The following is an 18,371-nucleotide window of genomic DNA, read 5'->3' as shown; positions in this document are numbered from 1 at the left end:
AAGGTTTCTTTCAATTGTTCTAGTCAGCATTCTTTCAGGGATTGCTGCTGAAGTTCCTTCAAAGATCCCTTCTGGGAATGCGTAAAGGATTCCTTTAGAGGTTCAATTGCTCCAGGGATCTTGCCAGGGGCTCCAACTTGTATTCTTTCAAAGATTTATGTTAATCTTGAGAATCTTGCGGGATTCTTTTAGGTATTCGTGCCAGGATTCCTGCCGGGGCCGGGGTTCCTCCAAAGATTCTTCCTGTTTTTACATTCCTCCCGGGACATCTTCAATTATTCTTTCAGGAAGTCCCGCCGAGCTTCCAGCCGCGATTTCTTTAAGGATCATATCAGGGATTCTGTACGGGATTTCTTTTGTGACTTTCATGGATTCCTTCCGAGCGTGAGTTACAGAGTGGGAGAGTAAGAGAAAAATAGGGTAACAGGGAGAAATAGGCTTTTTGATATCATTAGTAAACCATGATGTCATCTGACAGTCATTTTTCTAATTTGTTTTTAATAGTTGTCCTCTCTTCCACTAATTAGAGATGCATTGTATCTATACGGTACTATAGCGATTTGACGATACCTATTAGTGCTCTTAGAAATTCGATGTGTGGCTTCATCCTCCTCCTTAATCAATGAATAATTTGCATATCAACATCCAATTCAAACAGCGTGCATGTGAGAGAAGTTGGCATTTACGCATCAGGTTGCGCCACAAAACACGTGAGCAGTGAGAACCCCTGACGTCATGCGCTTCATGAATGGTGGGCGACACACCATTCAACCGCTTCGCAACAGTATGCGAAACACAACCACCACCGCTAGGGCGGCCTACTACCACAACGGTACCATTCAAGATGGCGCTACTACTGCAGCAGCAGCATTCATGCGGCGGCAGCGACGGCGGATGTAAACAACAAACAGTCCCGTTCGAAAGTGACAGCCAGCCCGTCGGATGCGGTAGTAGTGGTGATGCTCTCCGGTGGTAGCGGTCGCTCGTCCAACTTGCACGTTCTTCTCGGTGTGCTGAAGAGGCTTTGTTCGTGTGGTGTACGTCGCGAGGCTAACAACGCGAAATATTATCCGTTCGCGGTGTGGAAGCGACCCGACCCGCATATTCTTCGGTGAACCGTACCTACACCAGCGTTTTTATATGCCATCTATCTGAGCCGTGATGATGTATAACAACACTTGTATTAGCTTTTGTCCGTGTGTCGTCGGGCGGTCGTGAAAATCGATTCGGACGTGAATCTCGGTTCGTCTCATTCCTAGTTCGCGGTGGTGTTTTTCGAGTGTTGTTTTTGTGGCTTGAATTTCTCAGTGAAAACTCGTGATTTCGGCAGTGGCCCTAGTGGACCGTGGAGTGCCAGTGGACAGGCGAGTGAACGGTGGTGTTTTGGTTTTGTGGCTCGTGTCGGACAGTGGATTATTTATCGTCGCATCTAGATCCAGGTAAGCGCGGAGAGGATCCAGAAACACTTTTTTTTGTTCATGTTTCTCCTTGAAGTGGCGTGGTGGTAGTGGAGAAACACGCACACAGGCGAACGTTTTTACGCAAACTTTTGGATTAAGGGGGTGTAAGAATGTGCGAACGCAGTTGGCGGTGGTGACCGCGGTCCGCGGCGACGACGAGAGTGCTGTATGGAAAATGTCATCCTCAATGGGTGCTTTGATTTGTCGAAGACGACGGTGGATTATCCATGGTAAACGACAAAGAAACATTCCGTGAATTCCTATTTAGCAAGCCATGAAATTTGGAAACGCGAACTGCTTTCCGGTTTGCTGAGATTGCATTTTCGGTGCATTGCTGGGTGGTTTTTGTTATGTAAACAATAAATGCTTCACCCCGTAGCAGACCCGGCTGTTTTGAGGTGACGCTTAGTTGCTGCTGTTGGCGTAATGAAATTTGAAAGCAATAGCCAGATTTCCTGCAATAATATTTTTGTTGAAATTATTTTCATTTGAGTACCAACACAGCTTGTCGAACAATGTTGTTTGTAGTTTCTTGTCCTCCCACTCCATAATTGCTGCAAGGAAGGCAGTGTTGCCAGTCAGTGCACTTTGTAATTTTTGAAAACAATAAATTCATACTGCTAAAGTTAGTAAAAAAAGGTCATAAATCCATGCAATAGTATGTATACTATAGTACAGTCAAGTTTTTTTTACGCGGGGGATACGTACCGCGTAAAAAAACTCAGTTCAAACAAAAAAAAAACCGCGTAAAGAAAGTCTCACCATTTCTCGACAAATCATGCAAAAATAAGATGATGGAAGTTTTTTTTTGTATGGAGTTTTCATCTACGCGGCCGCGTAAATAAAAATCGCGCAAAAATCTGATTGTAAAATTCTGCTCTGGAAATTTTATGTATTTCTATAGGAGCACCCCTTGGAATTTTGCTTCACCAGTGCCTCAATGAATTGCGTTTTGAAACAGAAGAAATTCTTTCGTAAATTTCGTAAATTCTCAAAAAAATCTTTTTTATGAGTTTTTCTAAAAAAATACTTTAGATGCTCTTAAGAAATACTTGTCCTGGACGATCCCTAGGAATTGACTTTCAAAAATTCCTCAAAGTATTCTCCTTTAGGATTATTCTTCAATACTTTCTTAACGAATACCTTGACGAAAACTTTTTTAATGCTTCCTCAGGGAACACTCTTCAAAACCTATTCAGGAAATCCTTCTCCATTAGTTACTCCAACCCCTCAGTACTTTTCAGTAGTTGATAAAATAATTTTCCAGTAGTTCCCTTTTAAATTCTATTTCAAGGGATCTGTATAGAACTCTACTCCAGGAATAATCCCGAGAGTTTTTCCATGAATTTCTCAAAAAGTTGCTCCAGGGTGCCCCAAGGGATTTCTCAGTCGGATCTTCCAGAAATTCCTTTAGAGAGAGGCTTCTGCAGGAGTTCGTGTGGGAGTTCCTTCAGCAAATTCTTCGGACGTGTCTCTAGGGGTCTTCCAAAAGTTCTTTCAATTGTTTCTAACTCCTTTAGAAATTTCCTCCAGGATCACATCCAGAGGTTCAACCAAGTATTTTTCAGTGCTTCCTACAGGAATTCCTCAGAGGGCTCCATCAGCCCATCAGCAGAAGTAATTCCTTCGAACCCAGGGTATGATTCAAAAAAATCTTCAGAAATACCTACAGATTCCCGAAATATAAGCTCCCTGGAAAATTTCTAAAGGAATTCCTGCCGAAACTTTCCAACAGAATTTTCCTCAGAAATTCCCGGAGTAATTCGTAGAAGAGTCCTTCTAGGAACTCCTTCGGTGGTTTTTCTAGAAATTTCTTCGGGAATATTTCAAAGAATTGTTCCTGGAGTTTCTCTAGGAAATCATCCGGCAGTTTTTCTGCGAATAGCTCCGGGAGGCTCTCCAGGAGTTCCTCCGGGAGTTCTTTGAGGCATTCCTCCAAGAGTTGTTCCAGAAAATCCTCTAGAATTTTGTCTAGAAATTCTTCCCTGCAGAATACCTCCGGTTGTTTATTAATGATCTCCGGGAGTTACTTTGAAAACTCCTTCTGGTTTCTCAAGGAGTTCATCAGGAGTTCGTCTAGGAATTTCTAGAAGTATATGTATGATTTTTTCCGAGATTTGTACAAGGAATCCCTCAGGGAGTTTCTCAAGGAATTCCTCAGAAGTTCATCTAGGGCTTTGTCCGGGAGTTTCATTGAAACTCATCCAGGATTTTCTGTATGTTTTTTTTTCGAGATTAGTACAAAGAATTCTTCAAGTAGTTTCTCTAGCATGTACTCTGCGAATATTTATAGGAATTCTTCCCAGAGTTGCGGAGTTCAAGCGAAACTTCTTCTGGTACTTACTTTGGAATTCCTGTGCGAGTTACTTTAGGAAATCATTCGGAAGTTCCTCTAAGAATTTATTGGGGAGTAACTCTAGGCGTAAGAATTCCTCTTAAAATTTCTCCGACAGTTTCTCTAGGAAATTATCCGTCAGTATCTTTTCACATTTCGGTGGTAGTTCATTGGATATTCCTTCAGGAGATTTTCTAGAAATTTGTCTGGGAGTTCTAGGAATTCCTTTGGGAGTTCCTGTGGAATTGGGAGTCTCGACAGGGATTTCTTCTTGAGATTCTCTGTGAATAGTATGCATTCATTGAATACCTATCGAAGGCATTCATAGCGAACCCCCGCAGGAATTATTAGGAAAGTCCCAGAGGAACATCTGAAGGAACTTTCAAATGAATTCCTAGGTGAACTCTCGAAGTAGTTTTCTAATAAAAACTCTCAGATAGATATCCTATTGGAAATTATTGGTAGAATTATTGGAAAAACTTAAAGCGTGTACTTTTTGGGGGTATTACTGCAAAAAAAAGGGCAAATGCAGACGAAGTTTGTATTGCGACTCCTAAGAGAATTGTCGAAAGAGTAGTTAGGGAGGTATTCCTGTAGATATCAGCAGAAAGATTCCTAAAAATCCTAAAAAATACCGAAAAACGGCGTCCTGCTAGTGATTTTTCAACATGAAAATAAAAATCGTTGTTTGAAGATTTCACGAAGAATCTATTAAGGGATGCCACAGTGGGCTCTTCTAAGAATACGCTCCAAGTATTTATCCATAAATGCGCCCACAGGTTTCGCCAGGTATTTTTTTATTCATGGGATTGTAATTATTTCTATATATGTTTTGTTTTCTAGCAAATCCGCATTTTCGTAGATATGCATGAAAAAATTCCTCCAATGGCTCTATAACGATTTAATAAGGAAATATACCCTCAAAAACATCGCCGCGAATTTCTCCAGAGAGTAGACTGCATCAGTAATTTCATGGAAAATTTACCAAGTATATCAAAGGGAGATCGTTAAGTAGAGAATCCATTCATGTATAGATTCAGAGAAGCCAATAAGTAGAAGGTAGTCCATCTGAAATCCCTTAAAAATTCAGACAAGAATGACCATAAAATCCTCAAATTATATCCAGGAATCTTGCAAACAGTGAATTATTACAATGATAGGACAGATCGGTGAAGTACTAGATTTGTAGTAATGAGCTGAATTTTAGTATGGTGAGAAGGTCAATTCTCCGTTTCTGCAGTGAAATGGTGTAGAAAGCGTGGGTATTATGATTCCTTGCATAATTTGATGCTGTTTGAGCAAAACTTTGGGCAACAGTGTTGTTGTTTTCTCCATATCTTGCAACATAAACAACATAGTTATCCAAAGTTTTGCTCAAACAGCATCAAATTAAGCAAGGAATCATAATACCCACGCTTTATGCACCATTTTATTGTAGAATCAGAGAATTGACCTTCTCACCATACTAAAATTCAGATCATTACTACAAATCTAGTACTACACCAAACGTGCCCCATTGGAATTTTTCCAAATAATTTCTCCTAGCATTTGATGGCAGGAATCCGGAAAGAATAGACGAAGAATTTCTAAAGAAATTCCCGACAAAAACTCGTGAGAATTTACCGCTGAAATTTCTATAGAAAGTTTTAAAGCAAGGTCGAAAAGAATGACCGAGGACATGTCCGAAAGCATCTCTGAAGAATCAACGAAGAATTTATCTAAAGAGTTCGTAGGACTTGCAGAAGGAATTCGCAAACGTATTTAGTAAATTCCTTCTGTATTTTTTTTAAATAAATTACCAAAAGATTCCTTAAATATATTTCCGATGAATTTCCGAAAGGCATTGATGTGAAAGTTTCCGTTCGTACGTACTGTGCATAAAGATAGGACAAGTAATGGTCAAGTAATGATTCCGCTTCAAAATTACTTGAGCAGTTCGCAGATGGCAAGTAAGGAAAAAAATGTAACACTCGTAACACCTCCCATGTGAATCAAATGGAGCTGTCACTTTTTCGTGCGGAAAAAGAGTTCGTGGAAGGAAAAGTAACGTTTCTCCCCATATTGGATCAGTTGCCAAAATTACTTGCGGAATTTTACTTAAGTGCTCTACCGGGCAACAGGAAACTTAGCTTAATTAATGAAATTCCCAAAGAAAGTTTTAAAGTAAGTACGAATGAAATTGCCGAGGCCATTCTCATAGAAACTTCCGTAAAAATTTGCTAAAGCATCTCTGAAGAGTTCACGCACAAATTGTCTAAAGAATTCGTAGGAATTGCAGAAAGAATTTATCAAAGAATGTGAAAGGTTCCTCATATTAATTGCCGACGGATTTTCAAAAGGCATTAATGTGAAAATTCCCAAAGAATTTACAAAAAAATATATGCCCGGAATAATTGCTTATGGAGCTCCAAAGAAATTGCCGAAAAAAAAACAAACAAATTTACGAAAAAAAAATCCCAAAAGCATTGCCGAATGTATTACTGAAGGCATTACCGAAGGAATTCTCAAAAAGGTTGCTGATTGAATTCCATAAATAGTATGGCAAAAACGATTGCATAGAAAACTACTGAAGCTATAAAACCCTAATTAATTCACATAGGTGATGATGCCTTTGTCGTGCCTTAAAATGTCCTTTCTACAATACTCAAGTCATTTAGGATTTTCAGGTAATTATTTCTGGACATAAAATATCTTTCCCAACTATTAAAAAGATCCATATTTCATGGTTTCAGAGCATAAACTCTTGATAACAATCGCCATCTCGGATTTTCTGATACTTATTCTTGGACTCCGGACGTATTTCTCATGCTAAATATACCCATATTGCTTGGTTTTAGCACCTTAAATTACATAAAATAGTCGCCGTATTGAATTTGGAACGCCGTCCAGGATTTTTTAGTTACCAGGCACTTTGCCCATATTGTATACAATTTCTATTATTTGCTCTTCGTAAATTAGGTTGGGCATCATCAATTCAACTTTCCACCATATGAAGCACGCTACATGGTCATCGACATAAAAACTTTGAAAGCGTGACGTGAAATCGCAAAGGTTTCGTTTATAAACGATGTTGATTCTACTGCTATTTTGTCAAAATTAAATTTCTACGCTCCTTCAAGGCAACTACGAAATCGCAGCTTATTTATATATAAGTGAAATTGGTTTAGTAGAAAAGTTAGTTTCACTTCGCATAATTGAAAAGTCGTTCCATATATATGCACTAGTCTACGCTGGTTGATGGAAAAAATAAATTGCAAGGTTTGGAAACCCTACTGAATAGGATCTAACTTGAGAGACGAGTTATTATCTTGGATTTTGGACCGCCATTTTGGATTCTCCGGTGACAATTTTTGTACTAAGAACATCTTCTCCATACCAAATACACTCATCTAGCATAGTTTTAATTTTTGAAACTCAAACCTGTATAAAACAGTCGCTATCTTGTATTTCGAACCTCTGCATTAGATTCTTTGGTCATCATTTTTGTACTCCGAACATCTTGCCCACCAAATATACCCCTATTGAATATTTTAAGCTCAAAAATCCACAAAACAGCCGCCATCTCGAATTGTTGTTTGCCATCTTGAATTATAGATCACCATCTTGGATTTCCTGGTCATAATCAATTAGCTCCGAGCATTTTCACCATACCAAATATACCCTATAGTAGAGTTTTGGAACTCAAAACTTCACAAACAGCCACCATATTGATTTTTTGTCGACCATCTTGGATTTAGGACCGCCATCTAGGATTGGCGATTAAAAGTAGAGGTTATGTTATGAAAATTTGGAAGTTTGAAAGGTAGATACTAGTTCTGTATCAGCTTAATCATCAATTTTTTGATAAATTTACCGGTGAATCAATATTTACTACCCGGTTTTCACAAAAAAAAAAGATTATCTGGAACGACTCCATCAGTAAAATACGAAATGGGATTTAACAATACATAATCTCTCATCCTTAGGAGGCCAGTTTTCTGGTCATTATTTTTGGACTACGAACATCTTCTCCATACCAAATACACCCACACACTCAATCCTGAATAGGCTTCTAAAATGAAAAATATTTTCCCGATTTTGTTGTATAACACGAAGAAGCATGCTATTATGAACTCATCTGACATACACGGTAAACAAAATTTATTCAAAATTGAGTGCTAAACAAGGAAAGTTAAAAATGATTAAATTTTTCAACAAGGTTATTTTATGGGCTTTACCTGATACCTACATGAAAATTGAGTAAATATGTCATATTAATCAATGCTTGACAGATTTATGCAAAAACTGAGATAGGCCATCAGGAGCCTATTGCCTGTTCGGTACTTTTTTTTGACGAAAATATAACAGTAGAATTATTTCGGTAGTTTCGGTAATCGATTTTACTGAGGCTCAGTACACCAACTATCAAATATGGGTGCAAAAGGTAAACAATTCATTATTACTGTATTCAGCTGTTTTAGTTTCGTCAAAAATTTACCGAATACGATATACAAAATTAAGTGTGCATATTGTAAAGTTTTAGTTAAGCTATAGTTTGTGTTATAATTTCTAAACATTATGCTTCGCACAATCGCTCTGGAAAAGTATTCTTATATATTGATGGTTGTTTTTAAATAATAAAATGTAGGGGTTATCGTAATGAACGTGAAGCTCAAACTGAAAATACAAATTTCCTGTATTATACGTAATTTTGTGGAAATTTTGTAGGTTATAGAAAAATTTCTCTATTTCTCTAAGAATTTTCAGAAAATAAAACATAAAAGTTGTCTCGATGTATTCATTCATGAGTTCGAACCGTAAATACAAACTTCCAGTATTATACGTATTTTTACGTAAGATTTTACAGTCTTTAGAGTTCGTTTGGAATTACTCCAGAAAAAAAGAAAATTAAAAAAATACAACTTTGGTCCGATATCTATATTTCAAACATTCTATATTCAGCCCTCTAGGGAAGATTGAGTGTTTCCAACATTTTGAAAATCGGATAAAATATGGCCAAGTTAAAATTACCGTTCCCACTGTTCGGGAGGCATGGCTAACTAAGCATATTTTTCGAAACGACGTATCTAACTATTTTGATGTTTACAACTTTACTGATAGATACACCGTTTTGATATATGAGAAAACCCAACGACGTATCTAGCCAAAATCAAAAGTAACAGATACACCAAACTGGCACCATACAAAAGCGACGTATCTGGCATGCATCTCTAACCAACCCGGTGTATGTGTATTTTTATCAAAATTCATTGTGAAAATGATATGGAATGAGTAGGTTTTGTTTCTTACCTAGTGCGTGCTATATCCCTGGTGATCTCTCTCTCTCTTTTTGGCGTAACGTCCTCATTGGGACAAAGCCTGCTTCTATGAGCACTTCCACAGTTATTAACTGAGAGCTTCCTCTGCCAATGACCATTTTGCATACGTATATCGCGTGGCAGGCACGAAGATACTCAATGCCCAAGGAAGTCAAGGAAATTTCCTTTACGAAAAGATCCTGGACCGACCGGGAATCGAACCCGTCGCCCTCAGCATGGTCATGCTGAATACCCGTGCGTTTACCGCCTCGGCTATATGGGCCCTGGTGATGTTAAGCACGAAAAAACTTATGAAGTCTTTTTTATAAAAAAACTATTTTAGTGAAATGGTCGTCAACATTGACCATGAATTTACTCAGATCAGTGAAAAAGTTAGATACGTCGATTTGAAAAATTATGCTTGAGTTGCAGTGTAGCACGGAAACCCTATTTTGTTTTGTGTAATCAACTTTAGATACTGTAAATAAAATATCCTCATTTGAAGAAACCGCTTACTACTGGCAACACTGATGCTATTAGTCTGTCACATTTTTCGCCGAAGGCGCGCTGCAGTAGGTATGCAACTGAGCAAGGCAGTCTCACCTTGACTGTTCCACTGTTACTCCTTCCGACAGCGCTTATCCACCACCACCACCGCTACATATGACGTAGTTACTCGCTTCTAAGTCAAGGTTGATGCATGCACTGTATATTTCTTCGTTATGGATAAATACTGCCGGATCGGACGCTATGCCACCATTCAGCCAGTAGGCAAATCATCACTTACCCACCAACTTGTTTGCAGCACAAAAACAAAAATTGCATGACTTTTGTCCACTAAAGCGGCCCAAAGCTGCGAGTGAAATGGAATCTTGTTTTCATTTGTGCTCAAGCTCGGCTTCGGGTTGTTGTTGCAAAGATCACGCATTCGGTCCCTTCTACTCCGCCCACCCTTGCCATCAACCCATTCAGTCCTCCTTCAATTTCTGAATGGTTTGCGCCTTGGCGTCCGGTCCTCGTTGTGAAATTCACTTTTGCACGCGACTACAGCGACGACGACGACAACGCGGACATTCCAATCCAATTCAATGGATTTTGTTTATACCGGCCATACTACTTGCATGAGTTGACGACACGAAGGTTGTTGCGGTTGTGGCGGCAGTGATGACGAAGTTGTTTAGGATACCTACTACTTTGACGTCATAGCTGTCATGTTGGTTGTAACACGAAGAATGCAGTTATATAGATTTTACCCTGGCAACGAACGCTGGATTATCAGGAATGATTTTTTATTGATTCAAACAACAGTAAAGTGTGATTGGTGAGGTGGGGTTGGGGTATAGTGAGCATTGGCACTACGTATTATTCTCCAGATAAAGCCATTATTGTGTTGCTTAGTAGGCAAACGCGGCGTTATTGTACCACCAACTCCCAAAGCTTAAACACTTTCCATTGTGTCCACCACCACCACCACCACCACCGCTGTAGCGTTGCCGTAATGTTTTTGGCATGCACATACTGAAACCCCAACCAACCCCATCATGCCCCGATAAACGAGGGAGGCAATAAATTAAAAAAGTGTCAGACTTTGTTTTTATCAAAATAATTGATCTTGATACAAGCGGCACTACTGCGACTGCTGCGTGGCCAACAGCATTGTACAATACCTACTCTATGGACAAACGTTGTCGGTTTTGCGGACTGGCTTCTACATCGTTCCCTGCTTGGCTTTGTGGAAGTGTTGGTACCCATCGTAGTGGTCGCGCAATTTTTGGCAGAAAATAGTGCTTACGCTTTTACTTTTCTTCTTGAATGACGGAAAGTATTTGGATTTTTAGAATGTTAAAAAAAACTCAAAAGTTTTGCGCTATATAAGAAATTTGTGCATTACTTCATTTAAGCTGACAGCTGTCAGTGAGCTCTTTCTATACATTAAGCTGAGTACTTTTGGTACCATTTCGTAAATTTCAGAATCATCTGAAAGTAATTTTTGAAGATATGTTTCATGTGGTAAGCTGCATGTAGATTTATGGGACGGGCATGTTGGTCAAGTGACTACCGCTTTTGATACGTATGTAGAAGATCCTGGGTTCAATCCCTGGCCCGTCCATTTCATCATAATTTTAATCTCTCTATATACCTTCTCCCTCCTCTCTACATACTTAACTCATGTATAATTCTCATGTTCATAGCCATCGCTAGAACAGAAACGGGTTGAAAAAGCCGTTTCCCTTCCTTCCAATTTTCACAACACAGTGCCAACCTGTCATATAACGCCTACGAGTTATGCAATCAAGCGAACCTTGCCGCATTATCATCAAAGTTATAAACACACTAATCTTTCACCTTACGCTTGGCATCCACGCACCAATGTGTGACCCCTCTGAAAACCATATCCCACATCAATATCCACATCACTTCCTTCTCCTTCCCCACATTGACCTACAACCTGACGTGACAGGCGCCATTGTCGCCTAAAATAGAAGACCACCAACACCCACACACACACTGAAGATGCCTGCTTAGTCCCCAGCAGATAATCTCATTGGTTCCTTGTGTGAGTGTAGCTGATCTGGCGATTCTGGAGTAGCATCCGCGGGCAATCAATCAAGCTCAAGCTCAAGTAAGCTGCATTTAGATTTATGGACTTGAATACTATTTTTTAAGCTGAAAACCCAATGAACATAAAATATATATAAAACGTTTCAACAACAAATAGCCACGGAATTTTAGAACAAATTCCATGAATCTTTAACATAATTTTTGGTAAAGCCTTAAGACGAAGTGATAAGTGAATTACTTGGAGAAAATTCTTAAGATAAGTTTTGAGTATAATATTGATTTTCCCCTTTTCCGATTTTTTTAATTGTAAATTCTTTGTAGTTACTAGTTTATGGGTGAAACAGGCTAGTTTATGGGTTGAACAGGTGAAAAATGCGGTTACAAGACGCCACTGAATGCCACAAAAAATTTATAATGAAAATTTGTATTGAAGTGGATAACAGACACTGAGGAAGATTACAAGTGGTAGTCAAAATTCGCGTATCTGTCAAAGCATAAGCAAATATGGGCGGAATTAAAAGGTACAAAACTGATTACTCTCATTGAAAGAGGGTATTCTGCTTAGAGGGTTGAAAAAATCAATACAAGATTAAGAATGGCAACAATTTAAATTTGGAGTTGTACTTTAATAAATGTCTGAAAAATATTTGTAATTTCAAAAATAATTTAAAGAAAGCATTTGAGTAATCGCAGTAGGAAATCCTTATTTAAAAGACGATGCACTGGAAACTCTTTTTATGTCATGGAGCATACATTAAAAATGTGCATAAATTAAAAAGGGAATTAAAGAGGAAATTTTCTGCATAAATTATGTCAGAAACAATCAAGAAAACTTTGTTCATGAGAACAGGTTTTTCTCCTGGCCATTCAAGATGGGCCCAAGGGGGTTTCCAGAAAGTTCCCATAGAGCCCAAAAAAAGGGGATTCGTTCCCATGGGTTTCGTTAGCGTTTCAATGGGATTACGGAGATTTCAAGGGCGATTCAACAGTAGTACGGACGTTTCAAGGGGTTTGAAGGGCGATTCAAGAGGGGTCTCAGAAACTTTTAAAGGGCAATACAGTGGCGTTTCAAGTCAAGAGTTTTAGGGGGCTTCAGAAACGTTTTGAGGGCATTCCGAGAAGTTTTAGGTGCGTTTGATAGCATTTCAGAGCGTTACGAGGGTTTCCAGGAGCGTTTTAGGAGGTTTCAGGAGCTTTTTAAGGCGTTCCATGGGTTTTCAGAGGGATTCCACATGGATTGCGGGGATTTAAAGGGCATTTCAATAGAATTATGGAGCAGGTTTCAAGGGCGCTTCAAGGCATTCTAGAGGCGATAAGTGGATTCAAGTTTTTTTTTTCTGGAGGAATCTCTGAAACCTTTTGAGGTAGTTTCAATGGGTTTTGGGTGCGTTTCAAAACTTTGAAGCGCCACTGAATCTCCTAAAACAATCTGAAACGCCCCTAAGATTTCCAGACACCCCCTGAAGTCTCCTGAGACTCTCTGGTACACCCCTGAGAACCTCTGAAGCACCCTTGAGAACCCATGGAACCACGCTGAAATGAAATTCCATGAGAGCCGCTGAAACCACCTGAGACCTCTTGAAACGCACTTGAGACCTCTAGGTATTCTTCGAGACCTTCTGAAAGGCTCCTGAGCCTTCCAGGTACGCTGGCAGGTACCCTCCTGAAAAATCCTCGTAACCCCCTGAACTCCCCTGGGACACGCTGAAAAACCCCCCAGGTACCTCGGAGAAAACTCCCTTGTGACCACCTGGAACGCTCCTGAGACCCTCTGAAGCAACATGGAGCTCTCCTGAGACACCTTGAAATCCCCTGAGACTCCCTGAAGTGCCCCTAAGACCTCCAGTTACCTCCGGATACCCCCAGAAAACGCTCCCGAAACCTCGGGATCACGATAATAAAAAATCCGAAGCACTCCACGAACGTGAGTTTTTGTTTTATCACCGTACCGGTTTTTACATTGAAGCGGTTAGAACAAAAAAATATTCATGCGGCCGGTTTTTTGGGTAAGGTAGGATAAGATGCCATTTTTTTCAAACTTTCATCGTTTTCAATGATAAATAGCCTCAATTGTTAGGCATTCATAGTGGTATCAGCAACTAAATAATATTTGCTTGATACTTCAGCAGAGATATTCTCAAAACTAATGCATTTTCATCGATTTTTAGCGATTTTAAAACGGGTTCGTAAAACGAAAGTGGTGCAAAAAGGTCATCTGCCATGGGGTAAGATGACACTTAATGAAAACATTAAAAAATCACGTCCATCATTTTTCGGGCATTTCAGTCCATTCCCCCACTCTGTCTAACTCTTTCGTATACTCAATATATAGAGTGTCAAATTTTTAAAGACCCTCTCCCCTTAAACGATGGTCGTCATATTTGGATAGCGTAGGCATTATCAACCATGCTCCTCCATGTGTTTCTGAATTTCCTTGGAAACACATAGCTGATAGAATCGCCAGAAAACCTTAACCCTTATGTGGCCGACAGGGTACCCGGGTACCCAGCGCCCATTTAAAAAGCACGGTGTAGAAATTGGGGCCCATATAGCCGAGGCGGTAAACGCACGGGTTTTCAGCATGACCATGTTGAGGGTGACGGGTTCGATTCCCGGTCGGTCCAGAATCTTTTCGTAAAGGAGATTTCCTTGACTTCCTTGGGCATAGAGTATCTTCGTGCCTGCCACACGATATACACATGCAAAATGGTCATTGGCAGAGGAAGCTCTCAGTTAATAACTGTGGAAGTGCTCATAGAACACTAAGCTGAGAAGCAGGCTTTGTCCTAGTGAGGACGTTACGCCAAGAAGAGGAGGAGGAGAGGAGGTGTAGAAAAAAGCAAAAAAAAAAAAATAAAATTGTCGGACACATAACGGTTAATTACAAGCAAGAAAAACCGGAAGCTGTCCATATTCATTGCTAAATCGAAAGATTTTTCGTTAGGTTGCTTGCCTGATTTCTAGAAGGATGTTTTATGCAAACATATCTTGACACTATTCACCTATAGTATTTTTTTATTTAGGCCATTACAAATATTTATTTCATTTCTTGTTCCACCATTCTTTGGCTGGTCGATGGGGCATATTTGGGTAGAAGAAAATAACTAACGAAGATCAAATTTCGCCATTAAAAATGAACTGCTGAATGGCATCATTTGTTATTGGTTTGTTGGAGATAAGAGCTAAAAGAACAAAATTAATAACTGACTTTTTACCGGAAAATAAATCAATAATAACTAATTTTATCCTTATAAGAACAAACCAAGGGCAAACTGTTTCAAAATGGAGAATAACTGAATAGGTTATTATCGAGTTATTGAGAACAAAGTAAGTACAAAATAAGTTATTTGAAAAAATCATCATAATTGTAAATTTTGTTCTTCTGATTGAAAAAAACTGTATTGTAAGCTCAGAAATGTTTTGTCCTTAGTTTGATCTTATAATAACAAAATTAGTTATTACTTACCTTTTTCTGGAACAAAGTGAGTTATTATTTTCTGTTCTTTTAGCTCTTATTTCTAACAGACCAATAACAAAATTTGCACTTCATCAATATTTTATTTAAAATTAAATAAATAATAAATATCTGATCAATAACAAAACAAGTTATGATTACAAAATATGCTATTGGGATGTTGCTTCACTTAGGATGCGCAGGAGAACTTATTTTGCTATGATTGCATATTCAATTATTTACTGAAATAACAAATTTTGCAATGATAATATTTTTGTTCTTAGCGAGTAATTTAATGTTATTCATAAATAACATATGAATGATAAAATAAGATATGATGGCAAAATTTGTTATTATTTTGTCCTTGGTTCGTTCTTTGCCTCTATCTGGATTAACATAGTAAAGCATTTAATCTGAAAACTATTAAAAACTCATCGCATTTGGTAAAGAATTTTTGGCAAGACCCAATATTTAAAAAAATATTTTTTTTATCTGCCCGCTCAAAATTCCACGTCCTACTAAAATAATTTGAAGGGTGGGAGAAAAAAGCCAAAAGGAATTTTTACCCGCCTTTACACTAAGACTGCTTTCGTGTCAACCTATAGAAATGAAAAATCACTTTCAGGAATGAGTTGGATCATTGTAGTCCACCCTGGCATTTTGGACTTAGTTCCTCGAAATGAAGCATGCATCAGCGTAGAGTGCGCGTGATGATGGTACAGTCATTACCTCCGCGAGGTAGTTGAATATTTCTGCGTTTATTTTCAAGTATCTCACGGCGAAAGTGAAAGTGAATGACAAGATTTTTCAGTTCTGCTAAATTTCAGAAAAACCACCTTGACTCCCTAAAACGCCCCTGAGATCTCTTGGTACCCCTTGAAACCCCCTGAGACCCCTGAAACGCCTTTGAGACCCTATGGAACTCCCCTGGAACCTGCTTCGACGTCTTGAAGCGCCTCGGTGGCCCTTAAAACCCCTCTGAGACCTCCGAAGCGCCCCTGAGACCAGTGGAGCTTTATGGAACCCGTTGAAACCCTTTTGAGACGAACCAATGGGGGGTCTAACGCTTTTAGGTAGCAATAGTATCTGTCAAAAGATAAGCATTAGAGAGTGGAAGGTACAAAACTTATCACACCCTCATTCGATGAGGGTATTCTGTTTAGAGTGTTCGAAAAGTCGTTACAAGATAACACAGCATTTTTGAACTCGGTAAGCTGATGATAGTTTTAGTGTAGAATCATGCCCTGAGTTCGAAAACGTGAAGTAAAAAAATACAGTAGAGCGGATTTTTTTTTCGATTTTCCATACAAGGCTGACGATTTGAAATCGATTTTTGTTCTATTTTTAAGCAAAGTTGCTTTCTTCATACACCTCATGCTCCGTAACCAATGCACCGATTGAGCTGATTTTTTATGTAACTTGCTTACACATCTTATATTTTCAATAGTAAGTTGAGAAAGTTGTCAAGTTGTTTTTTCTTATTAAAAGAAAAACAAATCTTCATATTTTTTTGAAAATTTTGACATAATTTAAGTAGATTGTCCCATATAATCTCCAATATCTCGACGTCTACCAATCTGACGCAAAAACTGTGTTCATACGATCAAAACATATTATAATTAGCTTTCTATTCATAAAAATAGATTGATAATTGGTTGACTGCAATGCAAGATATTTGTATTTTAGTAAAATCCATATTTTTGAAAACTGTAAAACTCTATTTTTAGGTAAAACATAAAAATTGTTCCGCTTAAATTTTTATGCAGCACGGTCTCGAAATCAGCACTTAATTATGCATAAAAAATGTTGGTCGTTGAAAGAAGTTCAAGACTTTTGTTTTATTTTGTAAACTAGTGTAACCTAAGTTTGCAAACTATTCATTAAATTTTCAAGCAGGAGTTTCCATAATTTGCGGTAGAACTTACGATATTTAAAATTTTGTATGAGTCTCTTGAAGATGCTAATGGAATTTCTGTGGTGATATTCTAACAGAAGTGCTTGACGTCATGGGTCTACTTTCGAAAGAATTTTTTTCTAATATTCTTGGAATAGTTCATTGATAAAAATAAAACACTATTAGTGTTTTATCTAATTCCCATCATACTAAGCACCGACCAATAATAGTCATTCTTGCACTCAATGCTTTATGACCAGTTTGATTTCAATGACTAATTCATAAATTAGCTTTCATATAATGTAAAAACATATTGTAAAAGAACTGCAATTTCCTTAAAATAATAAGATTGAATAGTTGTCCCTCTAAGGACTGTTCATTACAGAAAGTGGACACCTGTTTTTCAATAGAAAATATGTATTTTCGAACAAATTCAAAAGTTTATGTTTTATAAATGACAATCAACATACATGTGGCCGAATTCACGTGAGTTTGAACATTTGCTTCGCTTTTCGGAAGAACGCTCGGACTTTCCTCTTGATACCTCCCATTAGATTCTGCACAACTTTCTCTGTAATTTTTCGTTGTGCCACAGACCAATTTTTTTGAAGCAATCAACAGAACTTGCTTCTCTTTCATCTTTCTTGAGATGCCGCTTAATTATTGTCCAGTATCTTTCCACAGGACGCTGTTCAGAGTAGTTTTGTGGATTTTGCCATTTTTCGACAAAATCGACTTTTTCCGTCTTGAGCATCTCTAGTGTAGAAGAAGCGTAATAAGCGCATGACAGATCCGCCTAAAACAAAAGGGGATCCGTATGTTTTCGGTAGATGGGTAGAAGTCGTTTTTGATGCATTCCTTTCTGTTATTTTTACCGTTGATTGTTCCCGTTGTGAAATACGAAGAACTCTTCAAGCCACATGAACAATTGGCTTGCCACACCAAAAACTTTTTCCCAATTTTTTTTAGTTCTGATGTACCCTACATCATCTGGCCCATCTGTCCCCTGCTTAGCGTTAAAAAATTGCGGTCCCGGAAGTGTATTAGTAAGCTAATTCTCAAAACGACAACTTTTTGGAACACCATTTGTGCAGAATTAATCTGCTAGTCGCAAAGCTAATACGACCTATCGCTCGAAATTTCTTACTTTTTCCGTTTTCTTTGAGTGTGTTGCCAAAGTGAACAATGTTTTTACACACTGAGAAAGAATTCACAATTTTTTGTTTAGTTTTAATTCTAAACTATTGGTAAACAGATGTCCACTTTCTTTAATGAACAGTCCTTAATTCTATTTCCATCAAGCCCACGTCTATTTCGGGCACAACATGAACTTTATTTCCGTCACAAAATTTGGCCATGGTTGTGGATT

The 18,371-nt window shown here is 38.4% G+C and overlaps 1 protein-coding gene across 1 annotated transcript in view; it reads left to right on the top strand.

The window, feature by feature from the left end:
- The first annotated feature begins 953 nt into the window (after window positions 1-953).
- The window catches only part of LOC109423958 (aryl hydrocarbon receptor nuclear translocator homolog), a 747,249-nt gene continuing 729,831 nt past the window's right edge, over window positions 954-18,371 (top strand). Inside the window, exon 1 of the mRNA XM_062849874.1 lies at window positions 954-1,439. The gene's annotated coding sequence lies outside the window, so the exon portion shown is untranslated. The remainder of the gene's footprint in view (window positions 1,440-18,371) is intronic.

This window comes from Aedes albopictus, chromosome 2, assembly GCF_035046485.1.
Source record: "Aedes albopictus strain Foshan chromosome 2, AalbF5, whole genome shotgun sequence".
NCBI classification, from domain to species: Eukaryota; Metazoa; Arthropoda; class Insecta; order Diptera; family Culicidae; genus Aedes; species Aedes albopictus.
Note: the sequence above shows the minus strand (reverse complement) of the source record. Positions and strands in the feature narration are given on the sequence as shown.